The following is a 14,889-nucleotide window of genomic DNA, read 5'->3' on the forward strand; positions in this document are numbered from 1 at the left end:
TGAAGGATTCTGTCCAGAACTACAAACACGAATAAAACGCGTTAAAAACTACAAACATGGCGGATGTGCGCGACCCGCAGTTAGGTAGAGAGGCTAAGAAAAAAGGGGTTTGAGTTACTAATAGCAACATTTAACCCGGTAAAAAAATATTTATTTAATGTTATCTGTGTTATATTTAATCTGCAACAGCAATGCAAACTTTTATAAACATCCGTTTGTTCATTAACTTTTAAATGCATCATTATGCATACAATATGAGCAGAGTTCTCGGCATGAAAGACCCGCCACTGGCAGATCAATGTGCTACTTCTTTTCTCTCCAATACGGTAGGAAGTTAAAGGGGTCATATGATGCGATTTCAATTTTTCTTTTCTCTTTGGAGTGTTACAAGCTCTTGGTGCATAAAGAAGATCTGTAAAGTTGCAAAGACTAAAGTATCAAATCCAAAGAGATATTCTTTATAAAAGTTAAGAGTCAGCCACACCTACCTAAAACGGCTCGTTCTAACACACCCCCACATATCTACATCACTATAACTACTTTGTTTGGTCTTCCAAAAAAGGACGATATCGCTTCGTCATGCCTGGAGCTGATCCGTGCTGGTCGCTGAGGAAATACTTCAACTTCGCGCTGTCGATCGCCAGATCGGCTTTCACCGTGGACGAAGTGGAGTCCAGCCCGGGGTCGTCGCATGTGGTTGCTGCAGGCATCACAATATGGTAAGGGGCGTAACATTCGGCCAATCACAACACACTGGATAGCTGGCCAATCACAGCACACCTCGCTTTTCAGACCGATGAGCTTTGTAAAAATTGATGCGTTTCAGAAAGGCGGGGCATAGAGTAGAAACAATAATGTACAGTATGTGGAAAATAATGTGTATTTTGAACCTTAAACCTCAAACACATTTCATTACACCAAATACACAAAATAATGTTATTTTTAGCAACATCATATGACCCCTTTAAAGAGACTGCTAAGTGAAATTAGTATAATATGAGTTAAAATAAACATATTTCTTGTTCAGCGATGATGAACCTTACTGACAGAGCCGAAAGGTTGGGAAACACTGGTCTACATTACAGAGTGCTTTCAGATTTCCTTTAGTTGATCTTGTATATTTAGTACACATTTACCATAATTCAATATCTACAAGATATGCTTAATGGCATACAAGATCAAGCTTAATGAATCTATCGAGCATGTACTCAGCAATGATGTCTGCCATTGTTGGGTCTGTTCTCATTCCCCCAAGCATAGCTGCGTCGCACGTGAGAATCCAGCCTTTGTTAACGTTCCTCTGCAGGTCTTTATCCTGTCAGCAGCACCAAATGTGTAGTGTTAATCCCTTTTCTGTTTGGAGCTCAGAGCTCCATAAATATTTTCTGTCAACATGCAGACATTTATAAATAAGTCATATCGCCCCAATGTTTCAGCGTGGTTGCATGCACACCCCTTTGACGGGTGAAAATGAATGTCCGTCTCGCCCCAGTTTATTGTCCCCCCCTTGTTTGCTAAATGAAAACATTAAATATAAATGCAGGTCTGAAGACCAAGGCACTGCGGTCATGTATGATGCATGAGATTATTCACCCTGGTTCTGCGTTTTTCACTGTCTTTTATATTTCACACAGTACAGACAGATGTGACAGTGAAATGACTCAGCTGTCTTTTTTTTCTGTGGACTGTGTGTGTTTGTGTGTTTGTGACTAAATGAGTATGCTTAACAAAGCTACATGCTTGTTGATTCGATAAACAAAGAATTTGATTTGCTATATAGGACATTTACAATGACAAATCAGCACGATGTCTCAAACTAAATCCTGCTTTAGTTTATATGACCTTAGACATTGTCGACTTAGTTAAGCCGTGTACTTGGGATTTTGTCAAAATCATTTTATTATTTGGACAAAAGTATTCAATAAGCATCCGATTAAAAAGAAAATTACTTAAATGCTTTAATGCTTGATATCTTCAAACCCACTTTGTAGTCAGTTACATAATGTGTTTTTTTTTTTTTCTTGGAAACTGAATCAATGTGCTACTTCTTTTCTCTCCAATACGGTAGGAAGTTAAATGAAATGCAATGTGGAGGATGTTAACTGTGACAAGATGATTGACAGGCCAGTTTACAGTGACAGGGTGCGTGTATCTATGCGACAGAGCGTCCGTTAAAGATGCAGTTGTGTGACGTGATAAGCTTGCCTACTCTTCTACTACACACTCAAAAGTGTGTACTTTTTCTTCACCAAAAGAGTATATACTTTAAGGGCGTAGTATAAGTAGGCACATTGAGACGCATCATAAGACTCAGGTGAACTGATTCACTCGACTCAATCGAATTTTCAACACTACAGTACATAAAAGAGAAAATGCTGTTTCGGACGAATCGGTTCACTAATGAATCAAACGTTCCGATGCTGCGTGTTTGATTATCACTCCCTCAACTCACTCGACGCCTCGACGGTAAGATTGCGTGCTCATTATGTATAATTAAAATAGCGATTCAGTGTTTTATCGTGCTATACCGCTACAGTTTTGGAAAAAGTAGTTTGTTACTGGAAAAGCTACGCGAATTTGTAAACAGTTTAACCACTGTCAAACTTCTTGTAAGTAGCGTCACATTTTCACAGTAAGCCTAATTATGCTGTTTCTGCAGCCATGGCAGCAACAAGTACAGTGATTCAAGACGATGACAGATTTTTGACATTGTCTGAGGCCTGAACCCAGAGCAGCCTTTTCTCATTTTGTTTCAGGTTTACACATGTGCTACTTAACAAAAGTCAGACTTGGACAACTTGACTGCAATTACAATGCTACAGTTTATGAATCTGAGGGCAGTCCAGTCCAAATAAAGCACAAAATTAACTCCGGCTCTACCAATGGGATAGTCAGAGTATAACTCAGGCCGTGACAGGGGACAAAAGCAGTGTTTCTGTTTATTTGCATTTTGGACTCAATGTGCACGGCAGCATAATTGCTGAGGATCCTCTCAGAGGTGGTCCGACTCGATTTGAAATGAAGGTAGGGCTGATTTTAGTGGTTTGGTGATATTTGCTAAACCTCTGCTGTTTACCATAGTAATTAAGCCGTTTCTGAGCAGTGGGTCTCAAAGTACAGGCCTCGTGTCCCTGCGTGTCAGTTTGACAATAACATTCAGCCTGATTCGAGTCTGCTGATAGCGTGAGAACTTGAGATATATGTAAGTGCGGGTGTGTGAGCGAAACAGAGGACATGTATTGTTTGTTGTGAGTGTGTTTGTGTTTGTGTGTGGGATGGTGAGCTGGGTTGGGCCAGTACAGGAAGTATTACGACTTAGCACGTTTGGTTTTCTCATTCTGGCAATAAACGGCGTGTCATTTATCTTATTGTACCATAACCAGGGCCAGAAACAGAAGGCCTTCCACTGAAAATCTGCCAGGCTGTCTGAATCAAAAGATTATCAATCTGTGGCGGTTTGCTGACTCGAGATATCCAGGTTATGTAGAACCTTATGGTTTGATAAGCCAACACTGGGGAAACAAAATTAAGATGTACTCTGTTTTCTTTTGCAAGTACATTTCATGCATGAAAGAAAGTAAAATCTAAATTAAGTGCAATTACCAAGTACGCACTTTTGATTTTGCTCATTTTAGGGCAAGTCTTTAAACTAAAGTGAACGTTAGCATAGCTGTGTTCATTGAATGAAGCAAAAAACACTATTGTCATCATATAACTATCCTTCAGTCCAACCACAAGCTCTACACTTCAGCACAATGGCAACCACAAAATCATCAACAACAGAAAGTCTTTTAAATTTCCAACATTAAACACTAACATGCCTTTGCCCTTACTCAAAAATGCATAAAATAACACTCACTTTCAACATTTACTTTCCCAATTCAGTCCTATGCAAAGTGTTTCAGTTAATGCAACACAAATGAATTAAATAAACTTCAATTTTGTATATTTAAGTGGATTGGATACAGTGTGATAACATGTGGTAAAATAGCTTATTTTAATTAAATAAATTGAACAAACAGCAAATATATATATATAAATATATATACAGTGGGTACGGAAAGTATTCAGACCCCCTTAAATTTTTCACTCTTTCTGCCGCAAGATGTGCAGTAAGGTTTGTAATATCGGTGTTGCAGAAATGTCACCACAATTACGTATTTCTAATGAGCCTGGGTTCATGTTGCCATTTAATTGTATAAATTACTGTTATTTTTGCTCATCCTATGGGTTATGGTTTCTATATCCTTTGGCATTTGTAAACAGATGCATGGAAGAAAATGTAAAAATCTGTTTTTTATTTCTGTGACAGTGAACACAGTTATTATGCCATGCCGATTTCAATGCGAGAATGATTGTTTTATTGAGCTCGACTCTCATTACTATAATTAAACAGTGATGTTTGATAAAAGTTGAACCCACACTGGGAGGTCTGTGTTTTTGCGGCCTGTGTTTGTTTCTTTCTTCTCACAAGTTGAGTTGTTTTGAGTGGTTTGCATGCAGGTTCTGTGCCGAGCACAACTCAGTCTACTGTATATTTGTAAAGAAATCAAGTGGGAGACGAAAAGATGCATCCCACATATGTTTTCCGCTGAGAACGTGATCTTTGCTGACTTTGCATATGTTCACTGTCATGTTTTGCTACCCAAATATTTTTCACCATTATTCTATGCTATAATTATTTGAACATAGCCACATTTTTGGAAATAATTCACCTGAGCTGCTCTCATCTCTAAAGTGCTGCTGTACAAACTAGAATAGAGTGAGAAAATAATAAGTTTGAAAATATATTGATGTTGGACATCAGTACTGGAAATAGCTGTGGAAGGAAGTAAGTGAAGGATATTACTGTACTTTCAGTATTATGTTCTAATACAGTATGTTTTAATAAGAAGAACAATGTTAAATCAAAACATTGCCCCAGATGACGCCTTTTGTTAAGAGAAAAAACTACATTTTACTGTTAAGTGAAAACTATGCATTGTATCAAGTTTTAAGTCACTTACCTTGTTCATTTAGTGTCTTTTAGATTATTCCTGTTTGGTTGCAACTTGTCACACTGTAAAAAAAATCTACGGTAAAATACCGGCAGCTGTGGTTGCCAGAACTTCACCGTTAAAAAATATGGTAGACTTAGCTTAAATTCACAATAAAAAAACGTATTTCATTAACTGATGTAATGTTAATAAACCAGCATATTGAAGTACTAATATCTGTTTTAAACCATTGAAATGCTGATAACCAGTTAACATTTGGTACAATAATTCACCTGAAGAAATCCATCTGTTAACATTCCTATTAATTTCAATGACAGTTGTTCGCCGTGTTTTGGCGCTGAAACTTTGGATCCAATGAGTTTGCCATAAACATTATGTGACACATTATTCAGGAGCCACAGGTAAACACCACAAGAACATGAAGAACATGAATGCTTATTCAGATCTAAGTCCATTTCATACTTTTAGGAAGCTTCCGGGGGGGGGGGGAAATCATGTACCATAAGTATTTGCAATGTAAAAAAAATAACATAATTACAATAGAACGGTCATCAATTGAGAAAGACATTTTTGACAGCTAAATAGTGTAGTTACGGTATCCACCAGCAGGGGATAAATGATACGCAATACGCCCATGCAGCAATTCACATGTCTTAAAGTTCCTAATCACTGAGTTTTCAAATAGTTGGTCTCCAAAGGCACAACAAGCAAGATATATTTGGTGGCGAAAGAGGTTCTGAAACGAGACGTTAAGAGGAATTTGCTAGTGTCAGATTCTGTAAACAGAGGAGCTGATTTGGTTTTGCGTGGGCTTCACAGATCAGCACCTCTCTTTGGGAAGAATAATGGAGCCTACTGGGTGTTGTGAGGATGTATATCATCCCTGAGGTGCTATTCTTACTTGCTTATTAGTCAATGGTCTGTTTCACGCAGGAAAGGTAGGCTTAATGGTGATTATGAGAATGGACTCATAAACCCCTGTCCCAGCTGACCTCTCCCTCTGGACTGGGTGTGTCTATGTTGTAGTGCATATGTGTGTGGGGTGTGGGATAATGTTGTCTTTCACACTGCAGGAAGAGTTTCGAGCTGTGGGAGGAAAAGGCATTTAAAGACTAATGCACATTTCCATGTGCCTTTGCTGATTTTCCTGGCTGAGCGTCATAGGACTGCACATTATCACGTCTTTAAAATCCCTCTCAGACTTGGCAGTGACTCTTGGGATGAAGATGGGAAATTCAACAATAACAGCTCACTGGACTTGTACTTTTAAAGTATCTGAGGCTAAATCTACTGCTTCAAAGGCTTAAATATGTTTGTCCTTTTGATTTAATGTGTCATGATATTACACCTTTTGGGCCTTAGAGTGATTTGACATCCAAAACTCAAGATTCAAAAGCCACTGTGGTCCTCTTTCTGGTGAATCAGCGTAGACGTGAGTTGAGCAGTGTGAATACAAAGGTCTTATGTGTAAATAAAGTTTATATTCTTTGTCAGATTTTGGAGATGTTGCCAAACCATCGTCTTCCTTTGAAAGCGGCCATAGACGTTAGAAACTTCTTAATGTGTTTTACGATTCAGAGTGTTCGACGACGGATGGAGAGACTGGGGAAATAAACAGTCGCAATGAGAGGAAAACAGATCAGAGCCGGGAAAGGGGCTGAAGAATTGCGAGATGGAGGGGTAATCTTTCGGGAAGCGGGAGTTTGGACTGGACAAATTCACAGATGTTTTAAAGTGCTAATCTAATCTCTCTGCCAGGCCTCCTCTTCTTAACTCCTTCCTCCTCCTCCTGTCTTTCTCGTGGCTTTTCTGGAAAGGATGGAATACACTTTAATGCTTCTCCGGAGCATCATGTACTGTGCAAGGTAATAGGTCGCAGTCATTCATCTGCCTGTTAGCGGCCATGTTTTCGAGGAGGGAGACATGTGCAAATGTAATGAGGGCTTTTTCTCTTGGAAAGGATGGAGAATAGGGGAAAAAAAAAACTTGTAGAAAACCCAGTGCTGACTAAAAACAAGTGGAGAGCAGAGAGGAGGCGAGGGGGAAAAGGGAAGGATGAGGTTTTTAGGTAATGTCACCCTTGGTGACCATCTATCATATTCGATGAACCCTCATTTTTTTCTCAGGTAGTAATTTTATTCATTGAACAGCTATCATTTACTCACTCAATGTTTTGCTTTCTTTCACAACCATAATTTCATAGTTATGGACTTGATAAAATACCAAAGAGGATCACATTGCGTACCTGCTGTAAAAAATAAAAACCCCACATATATCCCAAATCATACACTACTTTAGTCGAAAAACTGATTATTGTCTTGCTCAGGCCTACAGCTCTTCCTTTTCTCTTTTTCACCCCTTCTTTTTCTCTGGCTGGGAATGAGGAGTCTTTGTAATACAGTAGCCGCATTGAAATATTGTGACAGCTCCCCCCAGACACATAGGACGTGCATGTTCAGGGAACAATTCTTATTGCACTGAACGTTTTAGTGAAATCAAATACTGCTTGTTGTTTAACCTTAACTTGAGACCACTCAGCCAGAAGGGGCTAGGATATTACTCACGTCGATTGTTAATTTAGTATGAACAAAATAATTCAATTATTGTTCTGGTTTAATGAAATTATTTACATTTGTAATGCTAAAAATGGCCATAAATCATGATCTATGAAATGTCAACTGAATTGCATGCTGATTTTCTGACTGCGAGTTTCAATTCACACCTGTCCACTCCCACAGAGCGGTACACACGGTCCTTGTTTTTTTAGCCCTGTTACTGCAATCCTGCATTTTATTTTTTCCCATTGTGCATAAATCAATCCTGCATTTTTTTCCCATTGAGCATAAACCAAACAAATTGTCAAGTGTACACAGAGCTGTTTATTTGTTTTAATATAATGTCAAAAAGATCAGTGACATATGTAGTAATCCTTATTATAGGTTACATTTATTTTCTTTAAGAACCATAAATTAAATCTCAAATTATATGGGTGGCTGCATTGCGTATTTGAATTGAATGCTCAAAGTCGTCATTATCATCAAAGAGCAGGGAGAGGTGGTGCATTGAATATTGTCTTTGGAAAAAAGTGGAGCCTTGAAGTTAAAAAGGTTGAGAACAACTGGTCTGTTTAATGATTTGTCTGCCACAATGATGGTATGTCTTTGAATTATCTTCATTTGTTTTTGTTTTTTTCTCAGAAAATAATTGTAGGTGATTAATTGCACATAATTCAATCAATTAATACATTTGATTAACAGTCAAATCGAATGGCTTATTTGCGGTCATTTCAGCTGGTTAGTTTCGTTAAAGCATAAACTCAGTCTCTTTTTATTTGGCATGTCATAAAAACTTGCTTAAAATAGATATACTCTTATGCTGTTGACAGATAGTGCTATAATGAGAAGACCTGCTGTGCCGTTCGGAGGACTCTCTGTTTCTGGGTTGATGTACTGGGCACTGTTGCTATTGACCCTCACTCCTGTCTAGTCCATAGCACTTTGTATGTGAAAGCCATAAAACACATTCTATGATGATTCCATCTTGGCAACCAGCCTCCCACCTTTCCTGCCTGCCGCTCCTCTGTGGGCTTCATCTGAGGAGTAAACAGCCGAACAGCTGTCTTAACTTCTCTTCCTTCCGTTTTTTCATTTCCAACTATCTCTCTTTCATCCTCTTCCCTTTCTTCATTCTTCGCTTTTCTTGTCCTCTCATGTTAGCCAACAATCTCTCAGTCATGCTGTGTTTCAGTATCCCTGCATGCTATATTAAAGGGGCCATATTATTCATGGCTATAGTATTTTATTTTTTCCCTGAAGTCCTCTTGTAATGATATTCAAGGTTTTACCTTGGTTTGTTTTGACAGAAAACCTGAACCAAATTATGATTTTGCACCCTCTGTCTGGCCCTAAACTAACCAACGCTGACTGTCAATGCCACGGTTTCTACAGTACGTTCTACTTAAGCTTACAATGCTTTTAGGAAACGCAGCCCAGGCTGTGGTGTTACTGTATCATTAATATTTCTATATGTTTGCGTTTATGCAGTCGGTGTTTGGGATTGACAACCATGATTACTAATGCTGTAGGTGGGACTCAAACTGCAACTTTTAAAAACTGGTTGACTCCAGAATAGTCCCAAACAGGAGAGACTGTTTCTGTTGTGCACTCTCAGAAATAAAGATTCGAAAGCTGTCACTGGGGCAGTACCTTTTCAGGAGGTGCACCTTTGTACCTCTGATTGGCTAACCTCCAGAGTAGATGACCCTATAGGGTGGACTGTGCTCCTGAATTCTAAGTAGCTGATATATTCACATGTGGCCAATCACATGATGGCAAGGTTGTGGCATTATACCCATGTCAATTTCTAACTAAGCAGCATAGTTTCCGTAAATAGTCTGGGTGAACTATAGAAGAAGCGTTGCAATGTGTTGTTCTAGTATGTCTGCATAAACCTACTTTACCAAAAGACAGTAAAATCCTGTTTTCAACATTTTGACCTTACTGTGTTTACACAAAAGCAGGTGAGTAGGTAGGTTGTGAACCCCGGTCCAATAGGGAGCACATTTAGTTACTGCAATTCATCTTGGTTGCTTTTTTATTGCTTCTCCACAGAGAGTTCCTGAGAGACTACAGGAGCATCAAGGTGATTCCATCTTGGCAACCAGCCTCCCACCTTTCCTGCCTGCCGCTCCTCTGTGGGCTTCATCTGAGGAGTAAACAGCCGAACAGCTGTCTTAACTTCTCTTCCTTCCGTTTTTTCATTTCCAACTATCTCTCTTTCATCCTCTTCCCTTTCTTCATTCTTCGCTTTTCTTGTCCTCTCATGTTAGCCAACAATCTCTCAGTCATGCTGTGTTTCAGTATCCCTGCATGCTATATTAAAGGGGCCATATTATTCATGGCTATAGTATTTTATTTTTTCCCTGAAGTCCTCTTGTAATGATATTCAAGGTTTTACCTTGGTTTGTTTTGACAGAAAACCTGAACCAAATTATGATTTTGCACCCTCTGTCAGGCCCTAAACTAACCAACGCTGACTGTCAATGCCATGGTTTCTACAGTACGTTCTACTTAAGCTTACAATGCTTTTAGGAAACACAGCCCAGGCTGTGGTGTTACTGTATCATTAATATTTCTATATGTTTGCGTTTATGCAGTCGGTGTTTGGGATTGACAACCATGATTACTAATGCTGTAGGTGGGACTCAAACTGCAACTTTTAAAAACTGGTTGACTCCAGAATAGTCCCAAACAGGAGAGACTGTTTCTGTTGTGCACTCTCAGAAATAAAGATTCGAAAGCTGTCACTGGGGCAGTACCTTTTCAGGAGGTGCACCTTTGTACCTCTGATTGGCTAACCTCCAGAGTAGATGACCCTATAGGGTGGACTGTGCTCCTGAATTCTAAGTAGCTGATATATTCACATGTGGCCAATCACATGATGGCAAGGTTGTGGCATTATACCCATGTCAATTTCTAACTAAGCAGCATAGTTTCCGTAAATAGTCTGGGTGAACTATAGAAGAAGCGTTGCAATGTGTTGTTCTAGTATGTCTGCATAAACCTACTTTACCAAAAGACAGTAAAATCCTGTTTTCAACATTTTGACCTTACTGTGTTTACACAAAAGCAGGTGAGTAGGTAGGTTGTGAACCCCGGTCCAATAGGGAGCACATTTAGTTACTGCAATTCATCTTGGTTGCTTTTTTATTGCTTCTCCACAGAGAGTTCCTGAGAGACTACAGGAGCATCAAGGGCTTGTACATGAGACATAGACAGGCAGACAACAATTGAGTCAACACAGGCTGAGCCTAGAGTACCTGTAAAGTTTGAGCTCACGTCTACCTGAGCCAACCTCCTGCTCTTATGTTTTGGTGATATATCTCCCATAGCATCCACTCAAAGCAGGGCACTGGCTGAGCTACACGTAGTCTGGCAGATGGACCTTAGAGAGAGGGAGAGAGAAGGAAAAAGGGAGGAGGAGCAATGAATGTGAATTCCAGCCAAGCGGGGATAGCATCCGCATCGCGAGACACCTGTAAAAACATCATTTTTCATCTCGGGCTGTGGGGGAAGGAGCAGACTGAAAATGGAAGAGAGAAAGAGAAGAGACTTTTGGTTGGTCCATGTGTGTATGTGTGTGTGTGATTACCTCCGCTACCACTAAGTCCTTGACCAGGTTCTTGCTTCAGGTTTCCACTACCCACAAAGCCATACTCTGACCAGGAAGCAAACATAGAGACCCAACCTGCTTGTTTGGTTCTGGGCTAGCAGGTTTACCAGATTACCAAGATGGTTGAGACTTCCTGACCAAGAAATCCTTGCAAGCTTGTTCAGATACCTAGTGGGGGCACCAGTGTCCCATGACGGGGATCAGTGACTAGCACATGTTTGCCCAAGGTATCCAATAGTGTTCCTGGAGGGCCATCTTCCTGCAGAGTTTAGTTCCAACCTGGAAGTTTCTAGTAATCCTGAAGACCTTGATTAGCTGGTCAGGTGTGTTTAATTAGGATTGTAACCAAACTCTGCAGTCAAGGCAGTGTTTCCCGACTCTGCTCCTGCAGGCACACCAACAGTACACATTTTCAAACTCTTCCTAATCATACACACCTGATTGAACTCATCAGCTTGTTCATAGAGACTCTGAGACCAAAAATAGATAAGTCAGATAAAGAAGACATCCAAACTAGGTTTGGAACAGGGTTGGAAAACACTGGTTTAAGGTACACCATCTTATAGGCCTACCATCACTAATCTAGATTTTGATTCTCCTCACAATTTGCTTCTGTCAACTATTCTACAGATCAAAGCCTCATGATCTGTCTTCCTTGTGGGTTTTCAACCATCTAACCAACCTTTTTAGCTGATCTGAGAGCTTCTTAACTTTTCAGGTAGGAATATTCCTGGTTTAATTGAGAGTTTATGTGGCTACCACTGTGGTTACTACTGAAAATAGTTTTGACCAAACCTTTAGTTTCTTCCTTTAAGGTTTGGATTTGGACTGTGGTAATGGAGCATTTGCAAGACATTCTTCTTTTCAGTCTTGCTAAGTAAAGATTCAGAGTAGAAAGCCACTATTTCAGCTGGATGCACCGCCCTCTGTACATTCTTCAATCTATTAATTTGTGTGTTTCTATAAGTCAGGAGTGTTCATTTCTGCTCCTGGAGGGCCACTGTCCTGCAGAGTTTAGCTCCAACCAGCTCCAACACACTTGCCTGTTTCTAGTGAGACCTTTCTGAAGACCTTGATTAGCTGATTCAGGTATATTAAACTCTGCAGGTAAGTGGCCCTCCAGGAGCAGGATTGGACACCCCTGCCATAAGTGAACACACAGAAGAAAAAAATGCGATGTTCCTTCCAATTCTTCTTAGGATAAAGAAAAATAAATGAAGTCAGTATGCACCAGATGTAAGAAAGAGTAACATTACATGGAGTACTTAGAGTTATGTAGACCTTTGGTGTCATTTGAAATGTGGTAATTAACTAAATTAAATTGCTAAATGACACAGCTATGAATCCTGTCAGCTAAAATGGTTGGCAATAAATGTAGTCTACCCTATACTTGGAAAGTAAAGAGGACAGCCTTTGATGAAATAAGTGGGAACATCGCCTCTGCAAAAGGTCGAAAATGAGCACCTCACACCTATTAATTCTGTTCATAACCTTTAAATGCATACCCAGGCCAATTGTGGTTTTGACACGTTGCAGAATTGAGTGGAAAGGTGGGACTAAATGGAAGAAAAAAAATGTCTGGCGGTTTTTCAACTTGTCAGTCATGAGGGGACCCAGTGGACACCTTGTTGATTGACCATAGATCTCGCACAGAATGTCTAGAGACCTTTTCACATCTTTAAAATAGGAACAACGAACACCCTCACAGGGTGAGAAAACTCGCCCACGACATGTAGTGTTCTTTTTTTTGTTTGTTTGTTTCATTGGTAAAAAAAAAATTAAATAAAAAAAATAGTAAATAAAACTCTCAGACTAGTGAAATACAAGCTTTGTAGTCTTGTGTCTGGGATTTCTTGATGAAAATTTACGTACTAATCCTCCCATTGTCTCCACTGGTAAAGCTCAATGATAAGTATGTTCCTTTGTGTAATATTCACTTTTTGAAGATTCTCTTTGATGTTTAGTGAAACAACACAGGTCGCTTAATTTCATTAAGAGGGTTACCTGCAGCATACACGATTAAAATGCTTTTTATAGAAAACTATTGAGTCTTCATCTCATGTGAGTGTACAACATTCAGATCAGTGGTTCTCAAACTTTTTACGCCATGTACCACCTCAGAACATATTTGACTCTCCGAGTACCACCATAATGACCAACATTACAATACAGTAATTCTATGCACAGTAAAAGAAAAAAAAAAACAGGCAGTTTTATTCCTAATAAGAATCAATATTATTGTCAGCCACTTTAAACATTGTTAATACATAATTTGAACATTAACATTGCGCTGTGCTTACATCCAGGTAAATGAAAAACCTGCATAATTAAATTAAAAACTTGACGGAGCTCAAACTCAAAACACACGGTAGCAACAAACAGGACATTCCTCTGCGTACCACTGGAGGGAGAATCAATATTATTGTCAGCCACTTTAAACATTGTTAATACATAATTTGAACATTAACATTGCGCTGTGCTTACATCCAGGTAAATGAAAAACCTGCATAATTAAATTAAAATATGTTGTACTATATTGTACCTAAAAGTTAAATAAAAACTGTACTGTACTTGAATGTTAAAAACTTAAATGTACTTAAACATTAAATGACAATGTGTTGTACTTAACATTTAAGTACAGTACAGTTTTTATTTAAATTAAGTAAAAAAAAAAAACTTGATAAAAAAATTAACACAGGCTGTATGTGTAGCTACAAGTAACAATCAGGCCAAGTGTCCACCAAAGCCAGATGAAAACACCCAGCTGTGAGTGCTTGTTGAGCGCTTGAGAGTGCAGCGGTTTTAGTTTTTTCAGTTGAGACGCTGTGGTTACTATGATACAGAATATCTGCTGAAGCAATATGGCAGACGCATCGCGAATGAAATGTTTCTCCAAGCATTATTTTTCACAACAATATTATGGTAGTCAGACAATTCCACCTGGTAAAGACATAAATACTCAGAGACAAGCAATATTAACTTCTCCATTGTTGTTCAGTCATAGTACAAGCAGGGTGTGACGGTTAGTCGGTATTAGTCCCACCCCTCCTCCACTGTGATTGGTTAGCTGACTAAAAAGTGACAGTGATGAGTGCTGCGTTTTATCCAAAGTTGAACTTTCTTCAACTCTTGTTGCCGCGCGTTTAGCGTGAAAAAAGATGCTCAGCGCTCGCCACGCTCCCGGCATTTAAAAAAACGCAGCGCTCCCCTTTAAAACAATTGAAAAAATTTGTTAGCTTTGGGGAAAAATACGCTTTGGTGGACACGCGGCCTAATTTATATGTAATTCAGTGATTCCTCTGCGTACCACTGGAGGGAGCTCGTACCACACTTTGAGAACCACTGATTCAGATCACTCTTCATATCACAAAAACACAATTTATTTATTGATGTGTAACATGTTTTACATTACCAGCAAACTACTGAATGCACCATTAAACATAATTGAACTGAACATTGTATCACTTCATATGAAGAGTTCATTTGCAAAAAACGATAATTTTTTCATAAATCATGGTTTTTTATTGCGCATTCCAAGTAATAACAATCAGACTGCAGTTGGGTTGTTTTGATTAAGTAATAATAACTTAAACAAATACAGGTAATTTAGAAAATTAAAGTTCATTGAAAGTATTTTTTTTTTTTTACATATTAAAAGTTTGTTTTATAGCAAAAGCAGATAACTCCAACAGTCGTTTTTTGGCAAAAGCAGATAACTCCA

The 14,889-nt window shown here is 39.0% G+C and overlaps 1 long non-coding RNA gene across 1 annotated transcript; it reads left to right on the forward strand.

The window, feature by feature from the left end:
- Positions 1–11,583: 11,583 nt before the first annotated feature.
- Positions 11,584–12,811, forward strand: LOC107725061 (uncharacterized). The gene is made up of 4 exons (XR_001638083.1): positions 11,584–11,718; positions 11,799–11,886; positions 12,506–12,617; positions 12,705–12,811. It is a non-coding gene; the product is annotated as an uncharacterized LOC107725061 (long non-coding RNA).
- The last annotated feature ends 2,078 nt before the right edge of the window (positions 12,812–14,889 follow it).

The sequence above is a fragment of the Sinocyclocheilus rhinocerous genome, unplaced genomic scaffold, assembly GCF_001515625.1.
Source record: "Sinocyclocheilus rhinocerous isolate Xijiao unplaced genomic scaffold, SAMN03320098_v1.1 scaffold336, whole genome shotgun sequence".
In the NCBI taxonomy this organism is placed as follows: Eukaryota; Metazoa; Chordata; class Actinopteri; order Cypriniformes; family Cyprinidae; genus Sinocyclocheilus; species Sinocyclocheilus rhinocerous.